This window comes from Rattus norvegicus, chromosome 1, assembly GCF_021556685.1.
Source record: "Rattus norvegicus strain SHRSP/BbbUtx chromosome 1, alternate assembly SHRSP_T2T, whole genome shotgun sequence".
NCBI lineage: Eukaryota > Metazoa > Chordata > Mammalia > Rodentia > Muridae > Rattus > Rattus norvegicus.
In genome coordinates, this window is record NC_141534.1 from 173,926,260 (window position 1) to 173,938,486 (window position 12,227).

The 12,227-nt window shown below is 40.7% G+C and overlaps 1 protein-coding gene across 1 annotated transcript in view; it reads left to right on the forward strand.

Annotated features, from left to right (window-relative positions):
• The first annotated feature begins 5,844 nt into the window (after nt 1-5,844).
• Nucleotides 5,845-12,227, forward strand: part of Nlrp14 (NLR family, pyrin domain containing 14) — a 28,033-nt gene continuing 21,650 nt past the window's right edge. The window contains exon 1 of the mRNA NM_001432430.1: nt 5,845-5,946. The gene's annotated coding sequence lies outside the window, so the exon portion shown is untranslated. The remainder of the gene's footprint in view (nt 5,947-12,227) is intronic.

Genomic DNA, 12,227 nt, shown 5'->3' on the forward strand with positions numbered 1-12,227 from the left:
GGCTAGGCAGAGTGCAGAGATCAGAGATGACGTGCCTCCTGATTGGCCAGAAAGAACATGACTCAGCCACCACCACCACCACTCTGGCCTCAGCTTCTTTCAACAACACCCCCTCACCACCCTGCACCTCCACCCAACACACTGCTGGAGGGTGGAACTCTGTGAAGGTGGAGAATCAAGGATGGTGGAGAGCAGTTCTAAAATTAGCCTTAGATGCTGTGTTTTCCTAGACACACATCTTGCAGGTTTGGAGTCAAGGAAGATACTTTCTGAGTCACCTTCAGGTGGTCAGGGTGATCCCACCTTTGGCTCCTCTCCTGGACCTTTGCTAGTAGCTAGTTCCTGAACTGATCTTCAGCTTGGTGGAAAGAACCTGTCTGGGGTCCCAAAAAGACTTTAAGGGCCCACTTAAATACAACATAAACAAGGCAGATGACAAAAATGTATTGTATTCAAGCTGCTGCTGATCCATCAGGGCTGCAGAACAGAATCAGGAGCTGAACTAAGACCCTGAAGAGAAATTGTAGAACATATTTAAAAGATGAGACCACCAAACGAGGGGGAGCAGGGTGGCTATATAGTGTTGCCTGATCAATTTTGACACAAGGGGTTCAGCAAGGAAGTTTTTACCAATAAGGTTAGGAATGGGTTCCTAGAGAAACTGAACTTAGTTTGACCCTGGCAGCAATGTGGAGAAATTGTCCTTGAGATATCTGTACTCAGACAACTGTTTCCTTACAGTAGAGGCTGTTCAGTTATTGGAAGTCCCCAGATCCCCTAGGCCTGGGACCTTGAATTTAGTATCTCCCCATGATTAAATGAAGTCTGAAAATGAAATGGTGATACTTAAAATAAGTGTCTTTTGCTTATTTCCACAGGTGAAAATGTAGTCATAAAATGTTTTCTATTCTGTCAATGATCCACCTGGAACCTGGAGCACAATCAGCAGTAACCAAACGTTTTAGTAGGCAAAGGAGCTTTGGTTAGGGTAGTCAGTAAAAGACACTGATATCTGGAATCTGAATCCTATTAGTGATGTGACCTTGGCTGATTCACTTAAGCTTTTTGTGCCAGCTGAATAGCCACAACACTAACATCCATGCTAACAGTACCAAATTCACAGGCTTGTTAGAATTAAAAGATTAGTTAGGGGCTTGCAAGATGGCTGCTTGGGTAAGAGTGCCTGATGATCTGAGTTCTGGTTGGGGTACCCACGGGATAGATGGAGAGAACTGATTCCTACCAAGTCGCCCTCTGACACACTACACACATACATGCAACAATGATAATAATAATAATAGTTTGTGCAATTAAAATGCTTAAACTTGTCCCTTGCACATAGATATTATATGTTATCTAGACAAGCGTAGAGCATGGCAAATGATCAGCTATATCCCAGCAAATTCTGGATGTCTGAATCTCTTAGACACCAAAGGTCATATCTGGCAATCTCTGTGTGGGACCTCTCCCTGAGACACATTCAGGGACAAAATAAACATGGCATCTCACTTATTATTGTAAGACAGAAATAACATCACAATTTTGGTGATACAATTTAACCTCTCACCTTATTGTTCTCATCTCTGATATGGTGATTTGTGTATAAATCATTTCATCCCTAAATGTGGTGACATAAGCCATAGCTCAGTAATAAACACTGAGTTAGGCTGTTGTACTGCCCTGCTTCCAATCTGCAAAATGCTAGACATGATTTTTTTTTTTTTTGGAGCTGGGGACCGAACCCAGGGCCTTGCGCTTCCTAGGTAAGTGCTCTACCACTGAGCTAAATCCCCAGCCCCCGCTAGACATGATTTTTAAAGAATCAAGGTACATAGCATGTGTAAACAATCTTCATCATTCTTGGCTTGTCCAAGAGAAACATCAAATACTGTCAGCAACATTCTATGACTACATTCTCACTTGTTAAGGATATATGCTTTGTGTTAGGTGATATGGTTTTTGAGCATTTTAAATTCATTTTGAGAGGACCTGGAGTTTTGCTTCAAAGAGTGGATCGCTAATTAAGGACACCCACCTGTAAGACCCACCTGTGTCTTCCCCACACCAAAGTTGGTAAAAACTAGGGGGTGAACAGAGCTTCTTCACCTTTAAAACAAGAGTGAATAGGTCTATCTCACAAGATCAGTTACCAAAAAGCCAGAGGCTTTAAAGATATGTGCATAATGTGAAGGACAGCCTAGGAAAGAGCTACTTAAGTGAGCTCCTGCACTCCCTAATTGTAAATGTTAGCATCTAAACCAGGAAACCGAAGAAATGGAGATCAGCCTTGGGCTCGGAGCACCAAGTTAGAGAATATGTGGAGGAGCAGAAGAGAGCCTGGGTGTCAAAAATAAAAAAATACAAAAAGAAAATGCCTAGCCCTTGAGTCTGCGGGAGACCTGTAAAAATTTACTTGATTCCTTCAATCACACAAGATGAAGAAGCAGCTGAAAAGTGTAGAAGAACTCGGGTCATGCTCAATCTGAGCAATTTAAGAAGAGAATAAAGAGGCTTTCCCCAGGTGTCCTTGTAGAACCGGGGTGGGCACCACACTCCCATTCAATAGCCAAAGCGAATGAGACTTTGCTGTGTGTTTCCCCAGGTATAGAACTGCTGGTGCTTAAAATATTTAGTTAACCAGGCCTGAACCTCAACTAACTAGCAAAAATAATACCTGAGAAGAGCCCTTTGTCAGAGAAACAAATAGAATGTGAAGATGAGGCAACAAAACCGCTAAAGGGGAGAGGACAAAATGAAACTAATGAAGCACTGAGTAGACGAAGGTTTTGGGAGTTAAAGAAATTCTATGTATTCCTGATCATTTTAAGTAGTCAGGTTGGAAAAGGTGATTAGTTTTGACCCCAAAGATAAGTAACACTATTTAGATAACACTCTAGGGCTGGTAAGAAGCTTTGCGGGGTAAAAGCATCTGCTGCCAAACCTGAAGACCTGACTGAGCTCCAGAGTTCACATAGACAACTGACTCGCCACCGATCTCCACATGTGCACTGTGGCACAAACACATTCGTAAAAAGTAAATGAAAAAAATAAAGTTTAAATCACATTTCAAAGTGTAGAAAGAGAAAAGATAGGTGTGGAAGAAAAAGAGAGAGGGAGAAATTGCTAGAAGAGTGGGTTGGAGGTCTGGTGTGCAGCTACAAAAACTCCAATTCCACAGGAGAAAAGCGGGCTGATGGGAGGGATGAAGAAACACAGAACTTGCTCTAAAGCTTCTTGTAAACTCTTAAGAATATATTTAGTTTGTAGTATATGGCTTCTATAAGAAGCAGCCCACCCGATTGCAGACTGGTAAAACCATTCTGGAAATCAGTCTGGAGGTTCCTCAGAAAATTGGACATTGAACTGCCTGAGGATCCAGCCATACCTCTCTTGGGCATATACCCAAAAGATGCCTCAACATATAAAAGAGACACGTGCTCCACTATGTTCATCGCAGCCTTATTTATAATAGCCAGAAACTGGAAAGAACCCAGATGCCCTTCAACAGAGGAATGGATACAGAAAATGTGGTACATCTACACAATGGAATATTACTCAGCTATCAAAAACAACGAGTTTATGAAATTCGTAGGCAAATGGTTGGAACTGGAAAATATCATCCTGAGTGAGCTAACCCAATCACAGAAAGACATACATGGTATGCACTCATTGATAAGTGGCTATTAGCCCAAATGCTTGAATTACCCTAGATCCCTAGAACAAAGGAAACTCAAGACGGATGATCAAAATGTGAATGCTTCACTCCTTCTTTAAATGAGGAAAAAGAATTCCCTTGGCAGGGAAGGGAGAGGCAAAGATTAAAACAGAGACTGAAGGAACACCCATTCAGAGCCTGCCCCACAGGTGGCCCATACATATACAGCCACCCAATTAGACAAGATGGATGAAGCAAAGAAGTGCAGACCGACAGGAGCCGGATGTAGATCGCTCCTGAGAGACACAGCCAGAATACAGCAAATACAGAGGCGAATGCCAGCAGCAAACCACTGAACTGAGAATAGGTCCCCCGTTGAAGGAATCAGAGAAAGAACTGGAAGAGCTTGAAGGTGCTCGAGACCCCAAAAGTACAACAATGTCAAGCAACCAGAGCTTCCAGGGACTAAGCCACTACCTAAAGACTATACATGGACTGACCCTGGACTCTGTCCCCATAGGTAGCAATGAATATCCTAGTAAGAGCACCAGTGGAAGGGGAAGCCCTGGGTCCTGCTAAGACTGAACCCCCAGTGAACTAGACTATGCGGGGAGGGTGGCAATGGGGGGAGGTTTGGGAGGGGAACACCCACAAGGAAGGGGAGGGGGGAGGGTGATGTCTGTCCGGAAACCGGGAAAGGGAATAACACTTGAAATGTATATAAGAAATACTCAAGATAATAAAAAAAAAAATAAAAAATAAAAAAAAAAAAGAAGCAGCCCACCCCACAGTCCAGGACCATGTTAGGAAGTTTGTCCTTGTAAATAGCTTCCCAGTTGGTTTTGGACTGCATAGAAAACTAGTGCATGAGGAGAAAGGATCCAGGCTTTGTGTGTGTTTTCTCTTCTCTGGTAATAAATGTGTACCTTCCATTTAAAAAAAAAAGAAACACAGAACTTTCTCTTGCTTGAATTTTTTTTAATTGAAATTTAAAATTTCTGAAGACCTAAGGAACTTACTGGATTCTTGTCCAGATTAATGAGTAAAGGTGCACCTGATATATCAATTATAATGTCTACATTCTAAGGGTAAAGGGAAAACAAGCTTTTAGGCAAAAAGAGTAAGTTAAATAAAATGGGGGGAAAGACGTTTGGTTTCCTGTTTGTAATGGGAAAAGCTAAAACTCTGTTCAACAGAACAGGCTGTCAAGATAAACCTGTCGCAGTCCATCAGCCAAAAGTAAGCACCTGTCATGATGATGGAACGATTTGAAAACCTGTAGGAAATCAGTCCACATCAGTCAAGTTTTCTAACTGTAGAGAACAAATCTAGAAAGGACTGTACTCAAACAACAAGCCCAAAACACATATTCCACCCCCAAAAAGAACGGGAAAGCCACCCCACAGAACAGAAAGCCACAAGGTAAAATAAAAACCCTAATGTAACATGTCAAGAATATAACAAACTCTGTTGATTATGAAATTAAGGAATTTTTCTAGTTAAGGACAGGAACAGTGGGCGAGGCAGCAAATTCCGTTTTTTTGCTTATAGGAAACACTTGTACGTGGTAGGGGGCACCCTCTCAAAAGTGAAGGGAGGGGTGATGGGGTGCAGGTATCAGGAAGGGGGCCCAGGAGGAGGGGCAACATTTCATATGTGTATAAATAAATAATTACTTTTAAAAATAATAACAACAAAGGAACACTTGTGAAGTTGCTTTAACAAAGCAATCATAGGCAAATATCAGAAATTGCAGCTAACTGAAGATTAACTTAAGAGCTGCAGAAAGTTATTGGATCTTATATACTGAGGAAAGACACATGGTACCAATTTGGGAAGAGAACATCAATAGTCGAAAGGTAAAATTGTTCGGTGACAAAGCAAGAATGAAAACTATTTCCTAGTAATGTAATTCAAATTTTGTAGTCAAGTACATACTTGTGGTCCTACACGTGTGTTGAGCACAGAAATTATCTTCCTGGGTAGGAGCTGCATCTGACAAGAGTTGGAAGGCCTAGACATCCAGAAGCAGAGAGCTTACCCAGACAGCCAATCAGAAGAGAGACTCACTGGACCAGTGGTGAAGCCCAACTGAGCCAACCCACCAATCCCTGCTGGAAAGACAGCCCCGCCCCAAGGCGGCAACAGCAGAGAGGTCTTAAGGACTGAAGAGTGAGCCCCTTTCTCAGTGAACCTGCAGAGGCTTCTCAGCCAGGTGTTCCCTTCGTTGTTTAACTCGTTTCTCAACACAAGGACTTAACTTTCATCACGAAGGCCGACTCAGACCACAGGTATGGAAGGAGCTTCTTGGATATGTATTTTGCCAGCTCTTAGACTAGCAAGGGTTCAGTGGGAATCCTTTTGATGCCCACGTTGTACTTGCTAACTAGGAAAGGGACTTGGCCTGCACCCCAGGATGGAGAAAAGCATAACACCTACAGCTTTAGTGAGGGTGATGACCCTGCAGGAATATGCAGCTGCTGCGTGAGGGTCTGCTGGCAATTGGGGTTAAAGTGGGATGGGAGTCTAGAACTGGGGTTTGCTCCTACTTAGTGGTCTGTGCACTGAGGCCTAACTGGCATCAATAGTAACTTCTAGTCTGAGGCCCTGAATTAAAATGGTATATAGTCTTCAGCAGTCCTGGGGGACCCCTGCCACCCCTGTTCCTGGACCAGGTGCAGGTATAGTCCTTTAGATTAATGCCTCCCGATTTTCCTTGCTGTTAGCAAAATAGCCTCTTCAAAAATTGGTCTTGATGCTACACGCTGACAAAATGTCTCTCTATCAAAATTATAGAAAGCCATGAGTCAAGGCTTTGGTACTCACGCCCACACCAATACCAACAGTGACCAGAATTGCTCTTGCTTCAGGGGTTACCAATGATTATGCTCCTCACAGGTTTATTAAGGCACACATCCTTTGGGACTTGACCAACAGGCATTGCCCTTTTTTACCGCACTGCTGCTTGGTTTAATGTCTGCCGTTTCAATAATTTAATTTTTTAAAAAAAGTAGCAGATTGGTGGTGACACGCACCTTTAATCCCAACATTTGGGAAACAGAAATAGGTGAATCCATTAAGGCCATTAGCCAGGTATACAAAGCTAGTTCCAGGACAACCAAGGCAACACAAACCCTGTCCCAAAATACAAACAAAACAACCAAAACCAAAAATCCAGTAAGCCTATATCTATATGTATTTTATGCATTTATTTTATTTTTAAAAAGCTTTCTATATGTAGAGTTCATTGCATTGAATAAATTCCTAAGAAATGTTATTTATTGAAAAGTCACATTTTAAAAGTTGTCAGTAGTGTGGGGACTCATCTTTCCGAGATTATGGCAATTAATAACATTTATATCAGATTATCTGCTTCACCATTTCTTATCACATGCTATTGTTTCTAGGAATTTTTTTCTAAAACCATTTTGATAATTGAGAATTGGAACCTACTGGTTTGCATTGGTTTTGGCATCTGCTGGGATTTTAGAGTTTGAACATTTTCTGGAATGCTTGCCAGACTTGTCAATCAGTCACCTGCTTGTGTACGACAGCTCTTTCTCCCTTGTTCAAAATAAATTTGTTTTCCGGATACCCTGACTAGTTTCAAGTCTTTCTAGTTCTATAGATTTTTTAAGGTGATAATTCAGTGTAGTAGAAATTACAGAAGTACTTATGGAACGTGTGTCATTTGCTGGCTGATTAACAATTAACTCCTGTAAGTCATGACCAAGTAAAAGAATAAAGTGTCAGCACCTGAGAACTGCATCGAGCCATCTGTGTGCCCTCCCCCAGCTTCCCACAGGCCTCACAGACTGACTCACCACTAGCCCTTTTAAAATATAATGCATTTTAGATCTGCGCAGGCTGGTACGATTTTCTTTGTGTTGATGTTTTAAAATGGCATATGCCCTGTTTAATCCTGTTGGATTTGACTGCTTTTACTCGTTATGAGTTTCATCTTGATGGCTTGTTGCAAGTCCTATACTTTGATTAGTTAATAGGATATAACTATACATACATATGTGTGTGTGTGTGTGTGTGTGTGTGTGTGTGTGTGTGTGTATTACTTTTAAATCATGACTTTGGGTATAGCCCAGAGGCTAGGCACTTGGCCTACCATTTAAAGGGCCTAGTTTCAATAAGTACTGGGATTTTGGTTTGGTTTGGTTTTGAGTACTTTTCACAACTGATTAATTCTATCATAAATGCATTTTCTTGGATGTTTATCCAGAATTTAGAAATTACATGGTACTGCTATTCATGTGTATTATTGTTCTTGCATACTTAACTTTTTTCTGAGGATACATGTCTATAACTAAAGTTTTACTTTAGATTGTCTTTTTAATTACAGAGAGTTCTGGTATTCTTTTCACTCAGTTCCCTGTTCTTGCACCTTTTCATTCCTGTGGTGTATCTGTCATAAGGAGGTTTGGCACAACAACTGAGGTGCACTTAATTTGGGTTTCCCTGACCTTTTCCTATCGTTAGTTTTCCTATCTCCAGAATCTGACAAAGACACCAGATGACAATGACTTGGTCTTAGTCTCTCCTAGTCTGCAGTGGAATCTTAGTCTTTCCTATATTCTAATGGTGTTGGCAGTTTTGAAAAAGTTATTATGTAGCATGTCATAAAATTTGGATGTATATGGTATTTTCCCCATAGTTAGGTTGGGGTTAAGGGATATAGGAAGACTATCACAGTGCTTCTTTTTTTCTTTTCTCTATTACATTGCAACCTTCTCCCTACAGATCTCCTCCTTCTATTCTTCCCAGCCCACCCCCCTCCTCAGAAATCACTCATCTTTGGTTTCTAGAGAGCACATGCACAAGGGAGCTTCCCATATCAAATGAATAGAGCATAACAAGTTGTTCTGTAAGCCAGTAGTGTAGTACTCTGTTATCCTCATTGATTTATGACTGACACTGACTTGAAACTTCTCACTCTGCACTTCCTCAGCTCACACACATAGGCTCCTTGATGGGGGAGACAGCTAAAACATGGTCAAAATGTGCATAGATCAGATGGGGTTAATATCTCCCTCCTTGGCGAGGGAGGTAGTTACATAAAGGATGTGGAAGTTTCTCTTCTGAGCAGAGATTTGTTTCCTTTGCACGTTTATACCAATATGTAATATAATCATTTATACCAATATAGGCTTGTAGCTGTTATCTTCTAATTTTGAATTTAATCTAATATATGTTCATTTGGGAGCTCATCTAGGTACTATCATTTTACAATGATAGCTTCTTTTGTTCCTGCTTATTGGTAGATGATTTGAATTCAAGATTCCCTGCAGATGTTGAATTTTTTAAGTGTTCCTCAGCTATTTGCACTTCTTCTATTAAATTCTTTTAGATCTATACCCCATTTTCTAGTTGGGTTATTTGTTTTCTTTATATCTGGTTGAGTTCTTCATATATTTTGAATATTAGTCCTCTTTTGGATGTCCAGTTGGTAAAAAAAATTCTTTTTCTTGCAAAAGTGTTTCCATTTCCTGAGGTCACACTTATTGTTGATCTTACTATTTATGCTACTGATGTTCAGTTCAGAAAGTCTTCTCCTGGGTGTCAAGGCTATTCCTCACTTTCTCTTCTATCAGGTTCAGTGTATCTGGGGTTTTCTTTTTAATTAATTTATTCACTTTGTATTCACAACCCCACTTCCTATCCTCCTGTCACACCCTCTCACACCCCTCCTCATTTCCCAATTCCCATTTTCAGAGAAGGGAAGCCACCACTTCCACCAACCCACCCTGACACATCAAGGTGAATCAGGACTAAACAAATCCTCTTCCACTGAGGCCAGAAAAGGCAGCCCAGCTAGAGGAAAGAAATCCAAAGGCAGGTGACAGTCTGATTCAGAGACAGACAACACTCTAAGATGTGTGTGTGTGTGTGTGTGTGTGTGTGTGTGTGTGTGTGTGTGTGTGTGTAGGGACCATTGGTCCAGTCTATGTATGTTCTTTGGTTGGTGGTTTGGTGGTTCAGTCTCTGTGAGTCCCCATGGGCCAGGTTAGTTGATTCTGTAGGTCTTCTTGTAGTGTTCTTGACCTACTTCTGACTCTTCCTGAGATCTGCCTAATGTTGGCTGTGAGTCCTGCATCTGTTTAAATCAGCTGCTGGATGTAGCGTCTCAGATGAAAGTTATGCCCAAAATACAATAAAGGCAATATATAGCAAGCTGATAGCCAACCTCAAATTAAATGGAGAGAAACTTAAAGCAATTTTAATAAAATCAGGGACAAGAGAAGGTTCCCAATCTCTCCATATCTATTTAATATAATACTAGCTAGAGCAATAAGAGGACTAAAGGAGATCAAGGGGACACAAATTGGAAAGAAAAAAGTTAGAGTATCTCCGTTTGCAGATGATATGATAGTATACATAAATGACCCCCAAAATTCTACCAGAGAATTTATACAGCTGATAAACACATTCAGTAAAGTGGATGGATACAAAATTAACTCAAATCAGTAGCCCTCCTTGCACAAATGATTAACTAGCTGAGAAAGAAATTAGGGGAAATAGCCTTCACAATAGCCACAAATATAAAATATCTTTGTATAACTCAACCAATCAAGTGAAAGACCTGTATGACAGTATCTGATTTTATGTTGAGGTCTTTGATCCATTTGGAGTTGAGTCTTGTGCAGAGTGATGTGTGGATCAATTTGCATTCTTCTCCATATAGACATCTAGTTTGACTAGCATTATTTGTTAAAGGTGATGTCTTTTTTCCAGGGTGTATTTATGGCATCTTTGTCAAAAATCAGATGTCCCTTGGTGTGTGGATTTATGAGGGTCTGATTCCACTAGTCAGCATGTCTGTTTTTGTGCCAATTTCATGCTATTCTTATTACTATAGTTCTATAACACAACTTGAAATCAGGGATGAATATGTAGCAGTCTTTATTTTTCAGCCACCCAGGGGTTTGGGGTTTTGTTATTGTTGGTTGGTGTTTGTTTCCATATGAAAATGAAAATTATCCTTTTAAAACCTGTGAAGAATTATGTCAGAATTTTGCTTGGGATTGCACTGAATTTGTAGATTGCTTTCGGTAGAATGGCTGTTTTTACTATGTTAATCTTGCTGATCCATGAGCATGGACGATCTTTCCATCTTCTGAGATCTTCAATTTCTTTCTTCAAAGACTTGAAGTTTTATCTTAAGTCTTTTATTTACTTGGTTAGATTCACTGCAAGTTATTTTGTATTTGTGTTATCAAAGATGTCTCTCCGATTTCTTCCTCAGTCACTGCTTGTCATCTTAGTATAGGAAGGCTACCGATCTGTGAGTTAGTTTTGTATCTGGGTACTTTGCTGAAATTGTTCATTAGCTGTAGTAGGAGCTTCCAATGAAATTTATAGGATCACCGGTCCTACGGTGATTGGCCTTGGCTTGATGGCTGGTTTGGTGGCGATTGTGGCTGAGAGTACAGAGAGGCCATCTACTGAGATTGGACAGCAGCTCTATAGGCAAAAACCTTCTCCATGGCTCCCCATGGCAGATCCCAATGAAAAGAGGAAGTCCATGGTTCTGATTTGTTTATTGCCATGGTAGAAAGTAGGTGTATAAAAACATAGCCCACTTCTCAGGGCTGGCCTGAGATTAAATACCTTTTGCATTGAGGAATGTCTGGAAAGGAAAGTGTATTGGCTAAGCCCTCAAGGCCCCTAGGTACCTCATTAGCACGGAGATCTGTCTTAAGCCTATGTGACCAAAGGTCATGCACATCTCTCTTCCTGTTGTCTTGGTCTGAGATGTTAGGGATGCCTCATCTACATGTCAAAGGGCTTGGAGTGTTGCCCTTACATGGCTGATGACCACAAATCTATTGGGGTACGGCTGTGGCTAAGTGTCAGGGGCCTGGTGCCTGAGAGCAGGTGAAGTTCCTACCATCCCTTCAGGGTCTCTGGGGATTCAAAGCCTTTAGCTCAACTGAGGACCAAGCTGCCTCTCACAGTCCACTTCTCCACAGGCAATGTTGCTTCTGTTCTCATTTTGTGGAATAATTTGATGAGCACTGGCATTAGCTCTTCTTTGAAAGTCTGGTAGAATTCCAAGCTAAAACCATCTGGTCCTGAGTTTTTGTTTTGTTTTGATTTTTTTGGTAGAATTTTCATGACTGCTTTTGTTTTACTAGGGATTAAAGATCTATTTAAATTGTCTGATCCAGATTTACCTTGATAGGTGCTGTGTATCAAATATTATCCATTTCTTTTAGATTTTCAAATTTTGTGAGGTACTGCTTTTTAAAGTATGACCTTGTGACTCTATTTCCTTGGTGTATGTTGTTAATAGTTGCCTTTTTATCTCTAATTCAGTTAGTTTTGGATATTCTCTTTGCCTTTTAATTTTTATAAGGGCTTGTCAAATTATGATTTTTCTCAAAAAACTCTGTTTCATTGATTCTTTGTCTTGCTTTTTGTTCCTATTTTATTGATTTCAACTCTGGTTTTCATTATTTCTTGCCATCTACTCCTTTGGGGTGTGATTCCTTTTTGTCCTAGAGCTTTTACGTATGCTGTTACTAGTTTGTCCTAGAGGTTTCAGGTATGCTGTTTCTAG